The sequence below is a fragment of the Oryctolagus cuniculus genome, chromosome 1 (genome assembly GCF_051225735.1).
Source record: "Oryctolagus cuniculus isolate XC-2025 breed Fujian yellow rabbit chromosome 1, ASM5122573v1, whole genome shotgun sequence".
NCBI lineage: Eukaryota > Metazoa > Chordata > Mammalia > Lagomorpha > Leporidae > Oryctolagus > Oryctolagus cuniculus.
In genome coordinates this window covers 28,280,083-28,294,884 of record NC_142867.1, presented here as the reverse complement: position 1 = coordinate 28,294,884, position 14,802 = coordinate 28,280,083, and positions in this window count along the sequence as shown.

Genomic DNA, 14,802 nt, shown 5'->3' with positions numbered 1-14,802 from the left:
CAAGAATAGTCAGGTAAGAAACATCCTAATTGCCCCTTGATGGAAGAATGAATGGAGAAAGTATGTTATATTTACACAAGGGGGTATTATTCAGTGTCCCCCACCCAAATAAGAAAATGATGTCTTTGCAACCTGAATGAACCTGGAGAATACCACAATAACTGAAAAAGCCAAATCCAGAAAGAAAATTGCTGAATGATCTTACATTTGAAATCTAAAATGTTGAACTGATGCAAATAGAGAGTAGACAGGTAGTAACCACAGGGTTGTGGATGGTGAGGGGAGAATGGAAAGTATTGATCAAAATATACAAAATTTTTGTTATGCGGGATGAATAACTTCTGTAGAACTACTGTACAGCATAGTAACTGTAACTAATAATACTGTATGTATATTGGAAATTTGAAAGAAGAGTAGATGTTAAATGTTCTCATAAAATTAGTAAATAGGTAAAGTGAAAGTATGTTAATGAACTGGATTGTGGTAATCATGTAAAAGTATGCTTGTGTCAAAATATCACATAGTGGAGCAAGCCTTGGGCGTGATGCTGAAGAAACTGCTTGTGATGCATACCTCCCATGTTGGAGTACCTGGATTCGAATCTCAGGTCAGCTTCCTACTAATGCAGAACCTGAGAGGCTGTGGTGATGATTCAAGAAGTTGAATCCTTGCTATGTACAGGGAGACCCAAACTGAGCTCCCTGCTCCTGACTTCAGGATAGTCCAGCTCCAGCTATTGCAGGAAAATGCTGTCATGAACTAGTGAGTGCCAATGTTTACGCTCTATCTCAACATAATCTTTTTAAAAAGAAAGATTATTTTAAAAACCACATAGTATACATTCAATTTATACATTTCTATTGTTAATTTCCCCCACTAAATACAGAAAGGAAATTCTAACAAAGATTTCAAAAAGGATGAATTTTTCTTGCAATTTAATAATTTATCAGCTTTTCTCATTTTGAAGGCAATTTTTGCCTGATGCAAAGAAAAATAAACCTTGGCAAAAAGAATTAGGTACAGAAAACCAACAGCATAACAACTATATCCAAAGACAACAGGTGTTCACTGTGACCGGAAACACACACACACACACACACTCTCATAAATAATTTTAAGCAAAAATCATACTATAGTAGCAATATAATTTTATCATATTTTGAACTTAATACATCCTATGTATATATACATATACATAAATATATATTTTTGCTTTTCATAGTTTTAACAATGTTTTAAACACAGTGAAATCTATTAGAGAAGGTCTTCGAAATGTGCCTAGAAAATGTGGATTATGAAAAAAATGCATGGATTTAAAATTTTTTTCCACCAAAATAAACTTAACTTTCAAGTCCATTTACCACAGAATTTTTGAAGTGACAATGAACATAATGTCACTAGAATATCTAAATTAACATAATTCTTGATAAGTTAACAGATGTTTGCATTTATAATATATTAGAAAGATAATATTTAAAGTAATTAAGTGTAAACTGAAAGATAAGCACATTATTTAGATGTTGTTATGTATTTATGTTTCCTAATTACCCTGTAAAAATATTATAAAAATTAAAAAAATGAGAAAGGAATAAGGGAGAAGGATGGAATCATGGGCAGGAGGGAGGGTAGGCGGGAATACCATTACACTCTTAAATATATATATATGAAATACATAAAATTTGTCCACCTTATATAAATAAAACACTTTAAATGCTATGAAATGTTAATCTCACCAAAGCTATTTTGTTATTTTCCAGTATTTTTCCATTTGAAAGGTAATAAATGCAATTATGTTTTTGTCTTATATGTATTTTTTATGATTGCTATATTTGCCTTTTAAAATTTTATTTTTTCTCACTAAGCTTTCTGTGCAAGTGGTCTATTCATATACATTATGTTCTTCCTTCTTTCTTTCTGTTTTGCAATTTTGTGTTTATCATCATCTATTTGATTTTTACATGTCCTTTTGTTACCTTATCAACATCTATTTAAAAAAAAAAAAAAGCTAGATACCACCAGGATTTCCTATAATTAAAATCTGACCCTTCTCTTCATGAATTTCAGATAATCCTGATTTTAGCAACAATGAAGAGAAAAGATGAAGCAACATTAGTAACTGAGAAGAAAATGGCAGAAATTGCTTTCAGAAAATATAAAAAAAGTCTGGATAAACAGGAAATTTTTTTTAAAAAATGTAAAAGTTGTAGTCAAACAATTGGAATCAAATTTTCAAAGAATAAAAACACAAGCAACATTCTATTCTATGAAAATCCATAATGTTGGGCACAGCAGTATGGTGCAGAGAATTAAACTGCTGCCTGTGATGCCAGCATCCCACATGAGTGTCACTTAGAGTACTAGCTACCCCACTTCCAATCCAGTTTAGTGGAAAAGTAACAGAAGATAGTTCAAGAGTTGGGGCCCCTGACACCCATAGAGGAGATTTGGATGGAGTTCCAGGCTCCTGGTTTTAGCCTGGCCTTGCCTGGCTGTTATAACCACTTGAAAAGAAAACAGTGCTTGGAAGATATCCTTCTCTCCATCTCTACTTCTCTCTATATAACTCTGCCTTTAAAACTAATAGGTAACTCTTCTTTAAAAAATTTGTAATGTTAGGACTAAATTGGTGCAATCATAATACAAAAAGAAAGAATAATAAAATCAATCAATAAAAGTTCATAGATACAAACTTCACATATATTTATTATACTTAGGTAACTTCTTGAAGATGTAAAGTGAAGTAAGACAAGCAATATTTTAAGAGTTATTACGTGTAAATTTTATGGACTGAAAATATAATGGAATACCACATAAAAATATTAATAGAGAAACAAGCACAAAGAGATGATGATATGATACTTGTGCAAGTTTTATTCACTATCTGAGTATATAAACCTGCATGACAGAATTATAAGATACTTCTCTTTTTGCACTTTGTTATCATTTTGCATTCAAAACCATATCATAAGGCAAATATTTGAAAAATAAAATGATTGACTTTTAGATAGATCATGAGATACTACACAATTAAGACAGTGTAAATGGAGATCCAAGTAGATGTAATCATCTCAATTTCATATATTTTCATCACATTCATCTGAATTGATTAAGTTGCATCAGTTTTAATGAATTTTTTATTTCAAAGATAAACAGAAAACTAAGACTTATAAAAGTAGAAAAATAAAGATAACCTCCATTTTCTCTAAAATAGTACAATGACAGGATATATTTATCTAAGGTAAAACAGTAGGCTTAAGCATAAATTGGTTAAATAGATCTCATTAAGAATATTTTCAGGAATGGACATTTGGTGCAGTGGTTGGGACCCTGCTGGCAATATTTATATTCCATATGAGAATACCTGATTTGAGCCCCACCTCCCCTTCTGATTCAGCTTCATGTTAATGCAGGCACTGTGAAGGAAAGATTATAACCCCAGGGCCTGGATCCCTGTCACTTACCTGGGAGACCCAGATTCAACTCCAATGACAAAATTCTATGACGACTGCTGTTGTAGTTCCAGCAATCCATCTGAGAGAGCAAATTCTCCTTTGCCCATCTTTTTGTTTCATTCCGTTTTCAACAGATGGGATAATGTTCAAAGGCACGGAGGAGGGCACCCTGCTTTATTCTATGTACTGACTCAAGTGCTAATTTCATACAGAAAAATGAGACACACCCAAAATAATGTTCACTCGAATTTTGGAGTAGCCTATAACCCAGCCAAATTGACACATAAAGTTAACCAATGTACATCTCAATTGTACGGAATATTTCACTCATCATTGCAAATAAGCCCTAATCCTTGTCCTTGTCTTGATAACAATGCCTTTCACAAACAAATCATCAAGCTTACAGAATAAATAATGTTATATTTTATCCCTCTTTCAACTCTTTATGTATTTTCATTTTGATCTTTTTATGCAACCTGTTCCAAAACAGCAGGAAAGACTGGGAAATTAACATTTATCCAACATGAGGAGTACTTACAAAATTATTTAACAAGCTTCTAAGTCTCTGATAATTATATCAGCAAGATTAAAAATATAGAGATCAAAGGAGGTAAAGTTAACAAAAACATACTTTGAAATATTGGAAATGAGTACAAGGGTATATTGGCTTCCTTTTACTCTTGCAACAAATTATCAGAGCCCTGATGGTTTAAAACAATATAAATATTATTGTAGTTCTGGAGGTCAAAATTAGTTAAAAATTAACATATTGTCAACATTCTGTTTCCTTTCGGAGGCTGGAAGAGAGAATCTGCTCCCTTGCCTTTTTCAGTTTTGAAGCTGTTTAAACACCCTTTGACTTGAAGCACCATTTTTCTGATTTCAAATCTAGCAACATCACATTAATTGATCACATTGCTATTTTTCTGGTTCTTTCTTTTCTTTCTTAAACTTAGAACCCTTGAAATCACATAGAACACATGTGGATAATGTTAGTCTCTTCCCATTTTAATGTCAGCTGATCCAGAATCTTTTTTTTTTTTTTTTGATTTTAGTTATTTATTTGAGAGTTACAGAAAGGAGGGAGAGACAGAGAGAAAGGTCTTCCTTCTGCTGGTTCATTCCCTCAGTGGCCGCAATGGCCAGTGCTGAGCGGATATGAAACCAGGATCCAGGAGCTGCTTCTGGATCACCCACATGGGTGCAGGGACCAAAGCACTTGGACTACCTTATACTGCATTCCCAGGCCATTACCAGACAGCTGGATTGGAAGAGGAGCAGCTGGGACAGGAACCACTGCTTATATGGGATGCCAGTACTGCAGGCAGAGGCTTAGCCTACTACACCCCAGCACTGGCCCTCTTCTCCTTTCCATTCCTTCTTCTTCCCCTCCCCTCCCCCTCCCCTCCTTCTCCCCTCCCCCTCCCTCTCCTCCTCCCCCTTGTTCTCCTTATTCCCTGTTCCTCCTCTTTCCCCTTCTCCTTCTTTGAATGATCAGGAATCTTAATTCTGTCTGCAGTCTTCAGTCCCTCTTTGTCATGTATATAGCATATTTATGTATGTATATGTAGCATATATGCCTTTCATGGAGTAGGACATGAACATTACTTGGGGGATAACTAGAGTGCCTAACATGCTATGCTTTGTTTCTCAAACATTTAAACTCATTCCATATGCAAAATATTTACTTCATTCCAACATTTCCAAAAATCTCGATTATTTACAGTATTAATTCAAATCCTAGATATTATATAAGTCTCATTAAGTCAAAAGTTCCAAATCTCATTCAGGAGTAGGGAACCTTTTTTCTGCCAAGAGCCATTTGAATATTTATAACATTATTCATGAGCCGTACAAATAATAAGCTTATAAACCAGCCTGCTATAGATATATTGGATTTAAAACCCCACAGGTGTTTGCCTTGGCAGGGCCATACCAAATGATTTCAATTGCCTTATATGTCCCAGAAGCTGGACATTCCACAATCCTGAATGTGAAATACATCTGGATAATAAGCTATTGATAAAATCCATCCTGGGTCATAATTCCTCTTTATTTGATTCCAAATCATCTTTGAGTAATATTGTCTTCAAATTTTGAAAAAGTAAATATTGAAAGGGTGAATTTGAAGACATTTACATAGGAGGTTGGCTATAGTAACATTACTTGAGAGTGAGAATGCTGTATTGCTCATAATAAACTATGAAAAATGTTGAAGATTGAGTTTAAGCATTAGATAATAGACTGAGAATACAGTAGTTCCTTTGGTCAGAAATCTTAACTCCTACAGAGATTTTTCTGATCAAGATTTGATGGAATTAGTTAACAGGAAATAGTAGGAAGATTAAATTACTCAATAAAAAGGGAAACATCTTTGGAATCTGGAATGAGATAACTGTAGACAAAGCAGAGACAACCAATCCTAAAGCAATTTTTGTTGTTAATCTTACCAAGCTGGCAAGGTAGGAAGAAGTCATTATTTCAATAAAGTGTTTGCAAAATATTATTTATGTCACAATATTTGTGGGTGTCCACATAATCAACTGAAAGACTTATCACTTAACAAGCACAGGTTAAAATTTTGTGTGCCTGTTGGGATAGTATGGTGTGTTCTCAATTAAACATTTCATCAAATATTTCTGTGAATGCCTTAATGGGATAGCAGTAATGTGTGAAGCACATTCAATATGTGGTAGAGACCTAAAAAATTCCTACATGGGTAAGGTTTGAGAGAATTAGAACTGTTCACAACAGAGAATTTTGAGATAATACAAAGTTCAATGGAATGTTTAAGATCTGATATCTTTATTTGGGATTATATTTATTTTATTACTTCATCCATTCACTTGTTGAATAAATATTCTTTGAATGGTTAATTATGTACTAAGTACCTTTTAAAAATGAGTGCACATTGGAGAGCATACATGTCTGCAGATACACATCCTGTTTTATGTATTTTTCATTTGTGTGATGAAGCATGAATTTTAATAGGAGACACACTGGTACAAAATTTGTAATAAATTATATAAAACTTCCACCCAAATATGGACTACATATCAGAGTTATATTTTGCTATTTAGTCTATGGAAAGAAAACCTACAAATATCAAGAAAATTCACTGAGCTAGAACTTAAAGAAATATTTAGGAATGAAGGTCAGAGTGGAACAAAAGAATTTCCAGGGAAAAAAAAATAACATGACTGAAGGCCTTTGGGAAAGAGCAAACTAGGGGTACCTACAAACTGGAAAATACCAGTACAACTTAAGCCAATAATTTGACAAAGGGCATTGTTGTCGGAGATAAATCTTAGTTTACTGTAAAGAGGAATTTCATAAATGTTACTGCCATTTACTAATCTTTATGAGATTTCATAGGCCCTGACTTCTACTTTGTGGTAAACACTAAGCCCTATTGCTTATGCCAAGTATTTTCATGTGCTGTCCAGCAAATGTTTTCATATTCATTATTTGATTTATTGTTGAATGTAATTTCCATCATTGAGTGAAAGGGATTTTCCAAAATTCTTCTAAATTACAGAAATGAATTACATTTTTACTGTAACAAGGATGATCAGAGTGTTGAATATTCTGTTTTATTCTTAAAAACCATAACTTTACTATAGCTGGTTTAAACATGAGTAACATATATCTTCCTTGACAGAATCATGCTTGGTTACTTATTTATATTTTGGCATATAAAATGTCTGGAAGTTAACACTTCACCCAAAAATAAGTAAAAAGCAGAACACACTGAAACAATCATTAATTTCTTAGAATGAAAGAGAAATAAAGCTATAGTGTAAAAAGTTGTAGCTCTCATCCCCCAAATTGTAGAGATTCATGGTTGAATACAGAGAATCTCAGTTTCCTGAAGTAAAAACTCATGAGTAGTAACCTCTGCAAGAATCAGTGCCCAGGTACAAAAATCTGAACTCTAATTGACAAATTGCTAGAGACTCCTTGTGGACAACTCTGAGAGCCATGGGGTGGGGGCATACCCTGAGTGTTACTTCCAGAAGCCATGTCACAGAGAAAATCAGAAAAGCATCCCCTGTGCTTCCAGCAGCAGCAGGGGCAAAGGAACTGTTTTGAAATACACAATAACATCTTGCTCTTTTAAATAAGTTCTGTCTTCAGGAGATACTATTTAAACAGAGCATATCATGCTGGGGTCTTATCAGAGAATAAGTAACCTGGAAGAAGAGAAATACCCAACTCCAACCCACTCTAGCCATCCTGTCCTACCTAACTAGTGAAGGGCGGGCAAAACCAGCAAGCAAGCAAGCAAACCTGAGAAGCATGTACGAAATTCACAGTTCAGAATATTCAATCACTGAGAGATTGAGGCCTAATTATAGGATCAAATATAGAATATTTGATATTCCAACACACCTTACACATTACTAGTAGCTTCTGTATAGCAATTCCTTTCACCCGTCCATCATGTCCCACTATGGAGGAAAATTATAAGACATACTAATAGGCAAAGCACAGTTTACAGAGAAAGAGCAAGCATAAAAAATAGACTCATACATGAAAGAATGTTGTTATTAGTAGACCAAAAATTTAAGACCACAATGATTCACTAGGCTAATCCTACGCTTGCAGCGCCGGCACCCCGGGGTTCTAGTCCCGGTTGGGGCGCCGGTTCTGTCCCAGTTGCTCCTCTTCCAGTCCATCTCTCTGCTGTGGCCTGGGAAGGCAGTGGAGGATGGCCCAAGTGCTTGGATCCTGCACCCACATGGGAGACCAGGAGGAAGCACCTGGTTCCTGGCTTTGGATCGGCACAGAGCTGACCATAGCGGCCACTTGGGGGGTGAACCAATGGAAGGAAGACCTTTCTCTCTGTCTCTCTCTCACTGTCTAACTCTGCCTGTCCAAAAAAAAAAAAAAAAAAGACCTCTCATGGTAAAGCAGACAGCATGCAAGAACAGATGTGCAGCATAGGCAGAGATGTTAGAAATCCAGATCTTTTTAATATTAGATACTCTTACAAATTTTGGAATTTTGCTTATGGATAAAAGTTTGCATTAGTGAACTTAAATGCTTGAGGCAGACCAGCATTATAAAAAGAGCTGTATTTTTGCTTATGGTTTTGGGGGTACAAGGCTGAAGAGCTTCAGCTGGAGATAACCTTCTTGCTGTCAGAGTCCTGTGGTGTGGCAGGAATGACAAAGAAAGACATAGGGAGCAGCCAGAACCGCGGCTCACTAGGCTAATCCTCCGCCTTGCGGCGCCAGCACACCGGGTTCTAGTCCCGGTCGGGGCGCCGGATTCTGTCCCGGTTGCCCCTCTTCCAGGCCAGCTCTCTGCTGTGGCCAGGGAGTGCAGTGGAGGATGGCCCAAGTGCTTGGGCCCTGCACCCCATGGGAGACCAGGAGAAGTACCTGGCTCCTGCCATCGGATCAGCGCAGCGCGCCGGCCGCGGTGGCCATTGGACGGTGAACCAATAGCAAAGGAAGACCTTTCTCTCTGTCTCTCTTTCTCACTGTCCACTCTGCCTGTCAAAAAAAAAAAAAAAAAAAAGACATAGGGAGCACCCCTGTGTGTGGGGTCTCTTCTGCTCTCTTCTTATGACAAAACCACCCAAATTCAGTGATGAGGGCTCCACCCTAATGACCTTATCACATCCTCATCAACTGCTCCCACAAGCTCCAGCTCTATTAAGCTCCTATTATCTTATTATCTCAGGAAAGATATTAAATCTGAACACATGACACCTTTGGGGACATACTTTTGTAAACTTCTAGAAAAGAAAGGGGAGATTAGTCTCATATCTTTTTTTGTTTGTTTGTTTTTTTGGACAGGCAGAGTTAGACAGTGAGAGAAAGACAGAGAGAAAGGTCTTCCTTTTCCGTGGGTTCACCCCCCAAATGGCTGCTACGTCCGGTGCTATGCTGATCCAAAGCCAGGAGCCAGGTGCTTCCTCCTGGTCTCCCAAGCGGCTGCAGGGCCCAAGCACTTGACCATCCTCCACTGCCTTCCCAGCCACAGCAGAGAGCTGGACTGGAAGAGGAGCAAACGGGACAGAACCAGCGCCCCAACCGGGACTAGAACCTGGGATGCTGGTGCCGCAGGCGGAGGATTAGCCAAGTGAGCCGCAGCGCCGGCCTCAAATCATTTTTGAGATCAATAAAACCGTGGTACTAAAATCTAGTGAAAGTGATACAATATTTTTCATAGACAAAAAGTATGGAAATGCATGACAAAATATTAGCTATTTAATCTTCAGGGAAAATACATCATAGAGAAGCCTGTTTAATATTTGTAATGCAGTAATCTAGATGATGCATATATTTGCAACAAAAAAAGTGATAAATATATTATCTTCCCATTGAATTGTCTTAGTGCCCTTGCCAAAATCAATTGAACCTAATTGTAAGGGTCCATTCTCAAATAAATAAATAAAATCTTAAAAAAAAAATTTGAGAGGTAGAGTTACTGACAGTGAGAAGGAGAGACAGAGAGAAAGGTCTTCTTTCCGTTGGTTCACTCCCCAGATGGCCGCAACGGCCGGAGCTGTGCCGATCCGAAACCAGGAGCCAGGTGCTTCTTCCCGGTCTCCACTTGGATACAGGGGCCCAAGGACTTGGGCCATCTTCTACTGCTTTCCCAGGCCACACCAGAGAGCTGGATCGCAAGAGGAGCAGCCGGGACTAGAACTGGGACCCATATGGGATGCCGGTGCCACAGGTGGAGGATTAACCTACTCTGCCATGGCACCGGCCCCAAATAAAATCTTTAAAAAAGAAAAAAAAGTAGAAGGTATGTACTTTTGCCTCTCTATTCAAGCTAGTATTGGACATTTCAACCATTTCAGTGAAAGAAGCAATAAAGTAAAAAAAAAAGAGAGAAAGTAATAAAAGGTAAACGTATCATAAAATAAGGAGTGAAAATGTCCTATTTACAGATGTTACCATTAACTGCCTTTAAAATGTTGAAAAAATCCACCAAGAAAAGCTCTTAGAAAAAAAAATTGAGGCAGCAAGTATGCAGTAGAGTAAGATAAACATGCGAAAAATAGTCTTTCCATACACTACTAATCAACATGTGGAAATCAAGATGAAAAATGAATAACATTTTCAATCACCCAAGAAATGAAACACTTGACTTTATATCTAACAGAATTTGTACACTTTTGTACTGAAAACTATTTTATACTGAATACTGTTGATGAAACTTATAAAAAAAGACCTAAATAAATGAAGAGACATATTGCATTCATGGATGCAAATAAATCAACATAGTAAGATACCAATGCAGCCCAATTTGACATATAAATTTAATAAAAGTCCCAAAAGATTTTGAACAATAAATTTTGGGGTGATAAACCAGATTCTTCCAGGATATGTGAGGGAAATTGAATAGCTAAAGTATCGTTAAGATGCACAGGAAAAGTATTTGATAAAATCAAGCAACCGTTCCTGATACAAATTCTCAACAAACTAGTAAGAAAATTGTACTTTCTCAACTTTATGAAAAATATCTTCAAAAACTCTAAGTAATGTTGTAATCAAAATTGAGAAAATAGAAGCTTTCCTAAGAAGATCAGATACAAGGAACAAATTTCCTGTCACCATTCCTTTTCACCATTTTACTGTAAGAAGTATTTAATAAATAAGACAAGTTGGGAGAATAAAATGTATACAAGTTGGGAAGAAATAAATAAAACTTTCAGCAGTTTTATTATTGTTTTAATAAAAAAATAAAAATTTCATCACATTGTTAGCAGATGAAATTATAGTATATGTGAAAAATCCAAAAAATTCAACTCCAAACTCCTGGCACTGGTAAGTGATTTGTAATAAGGACACAAGATACAAGATTAATATACACAAGCCAGTTACTCTTCATATATTACCATGATCTTTATTTGAAGTAAAATTTGAATTAAAAGGCATGGTAACTTTTGTAAAACTTGCTTCATTGAAGGCTTTAAATATGCTATATAGTCTAAATGTTTGTGGGAAAAAAAAAGTATGAGTTCATTTTGGTGCAAAGAATTTTGAAATCCATTGATATGAGAAATCTTAAAAAAAAAAAAAAAGAAAGAAAAGAAAACAGGAGCCAGCACCGTGGAGCTCTAGGTTAACCTTCTGCCTGCGGTGCCGGCATCCCATATGGGCGCCGGGTTCTAGTCCCGGTTGCTCTTCTTCCAGGCCAGCTCTCTGCTGTGGCCTGGGAAGGCAGTGGAGGATGGCCCAGGTGCTTGGGCCCCTGCACCCGCTTGGGACACCAGGAGGAAGCACCTGGCTCCTGGCTTCGGATCTGCGTAGCTCCAGCCGTTGCGGCCATTTGGGAAGTGAACCAACAGAAGGAAGACCTCTCTCTCTCTCTCTCTCTGTAACTCCACCTGTCAAAGAAATTAATTAATTAATTAAAAAAAACCATAAAACAGAAAAATCCTCAGTCTCACAGGTTAGAAAACAGGTGGTAGCTTTAAGGAGCCTAAACATCTGGTATGATAACATGTTGATTGGATTTGAATCCTGTATCCTGCCTGTAGCTGTCTGTATAAGCTATGTAGTTAGAAGGAATTATTTACTCTCTTGGTGCCTAGATTTCTATATCAGTAAAAATATGGTTGGTGCATTAATTAAAATTTTATGTTTATAAGCTACTTACCAATACTTTCCAAGATTTCAGGTTAAAGCAATTATCCATAACAAACTCCCTTGCCTTTAAAATGTACACATCTTAGTAGGGGATAGTGGGGGATGCATTACACACAAGAAAGAGTAAAATGCATATTTTAATGTCTAATGCTTATTTTTATGTATTTGAAAAGTAGAGCAAGTGAGAGAGAGAGATACCTTCCATCCATTGGTTCACCAGTTCACTCCTGAAATGCTCAGAACAGGTAGATTTGGGGCAGACCAAAATCAGGAGTCAGTGTATCGATTCAGGTATCCCACATTGGTGCCAGGAATCCACACATCATGATCTGTTGCCTCCCAGGGTGCACATTAACAGAAAACTGTCCCAGAAGTGGAGGGGAGATTCAAACCCAGGTATTTTGATATGGATGCATGCATTCCAAATGGCAATTTAATCAATTGCATGATAATACCTACCCTTGTAAAATGTAATTTGGCAAGAAGTCAGGATTTTGTGAAAATAAGAGGATGTTTTAATTTAGATAGGTGAGCTACAAAGTGCTCACTGGAAACCTGATATTTTATTAAAGACCATAAAGGACGAGCAAATGGCCTTCCAGACCTTAGTTTCAATTGGCTATGAATCCACCAGCCACCCAATAATATCAACAAGCTGGCGTTGATTGAGCGATTACAGAGGATTGTGTATTTAGAGGAGCAGACAATATTACCCCAATTCAGTATCCTCAGAAAGTAGGTGTTATAGAGGTTAAATAACTTCCCCAAAGTTGTACAACCAGAAACTAGCAGCACTCATACCTGATTTGGAGTCCTACAGCTTCCGTCCATCTTACTTCTTCAAACACAGAGAGGATACAGCGGCCATTCAATGTATACATATTAAGAACTGTATTAAAATTGGAGCTCCATCAGTAAACGAAACAGGTGAAAATCCTATGTGGTTGTGCCTATAATCCCCAGTCAAAAGAGATAAGTGTACCACATATTTTTATATATATAATCTAATCATAAGAGATGGTTATTCTGAAAAATGTAGAGCCAAACAAAGGGTATAAGAATGATGAGGTAGAGTTGTAATTATAAGTAACTTGAATGTAATGTTTCACTTAATGAACACTGATTAAGCCAGGATGTTCCTACCAATCCAGGTAGAATAACCTTCAAAAAACATGAAGAATTCTCACATGCAGAAAATGGCATGATATGTTACAGTGCTGCACTTTCAAAAAATTAGGGTAATCTGAGAAAATAAAGGGGGTGGGGGTAAGGGGAGTCTGCCTTTTCAAGCAGCAAAAACAATTGTGTGTGTACACAGATACGTAAATACACACATTCACCAATCCATAGACATGTATGTATGCACATACTCATTGTACAGATAATATACAAATAAATGAAAACATGCATATAAATACAGCAAGTGTGTTTCACTATTTAAGTAAATCTTTGTTTTGCATGCATATTAATGTTATCATAATTAATAAGTGACTTCTGTGACTATCAAAGTATTTATTAAGAGAAGCATCTCTTTAAAGTTGGCAAGATAATGTCACTTGAAGTTATTCGAACTAGAAGAAAATAAAATGCAAAAAAATGTGAAAAGTGAATTACTCTGAAACTCACCAGTTAAATGGCATCTTTATAGCTTTCAGAATTTCAATAATAGGTTTCTTCCTCAAATAGAAAAACCTCAATTTAAAAGAATTCTCCTCTGGGTAACATTTACCTTTTTAAAGTAGAAAAGAAAGTGTCAGTGACAAAATGGTATAAATACAGTTTCAAAGAATATGGTCTGCCATCAAAGTTTCTTTTTTAAAAATCATTATTTAAAGGGGAGAAAACAGGCAGCAACGTTAATGATCAAAAGGCAAGGTTGGTGTACAATACTAGCTTTGTCCTTTGGCTTTTTCTGGATTGTGATCTCTCCTATCTCTAAATGTAAGATCACAAGCTCTTGCTTACTCAAAGTACAGGACTGCTTATTTACAGGGTTTTGGAAAAATGGCATTTCTAACCTTCATCTCCTTATACCAGTGCTAAATGCCAAGGTTTCTTCATGTAACCCTTAGAAAGCTTTGCTTATTGAAATCAAATCAGTAAGGAATACTTATTTTAATATTTTAATAGACCCACAGTCATTAGGAATAACCTGCATATTTCAAAAATTCAAAGGGAGAATGTTAGAAAATGAGATGAAGATGTGAGACATGTAGGAATTAGGAATGGAATCTCTCTCCTTTCTCAGTCCAACCATATTTTAGAAGGCAAAAATGTTTTTAGAGTACTGGATGAGAACTTAAGATCATTCTCAATGAAGCCATCTATATTTTAAGTGTTTTTCTTCCTGATGGTTTGTTTTCTTGTCTTTCTGTATACTAGTTGACATATTTTCTAATCACTCTAAAAATCTTTAGAATCATTTAGTATGTATGTTTCCTTTGTGAAATGTCTGCTCATATATTTTTTTAATGATTTACTTATTTGTTTGAAAGGCAGAATTACAGAGAGGCAGAGGCAGAGAGAGAGGTCTTCCATCCACTGGTTCACTCCCTAGATGGCTGCAATGGCTGGAACTGTGCAATCTGAAGCCAGGAGCCAGAGCTTTTTCCCTGTCTCCCATGTGGGTGCAGAGGCCCAAGGACTTGGGCCATCTTCTACTGCTTTCCCAGGCCATAGCAGAGAGCTGGATTGGAAGTGGAGCAGCCAGGACTCGAACCAGTGCCCATATGGGA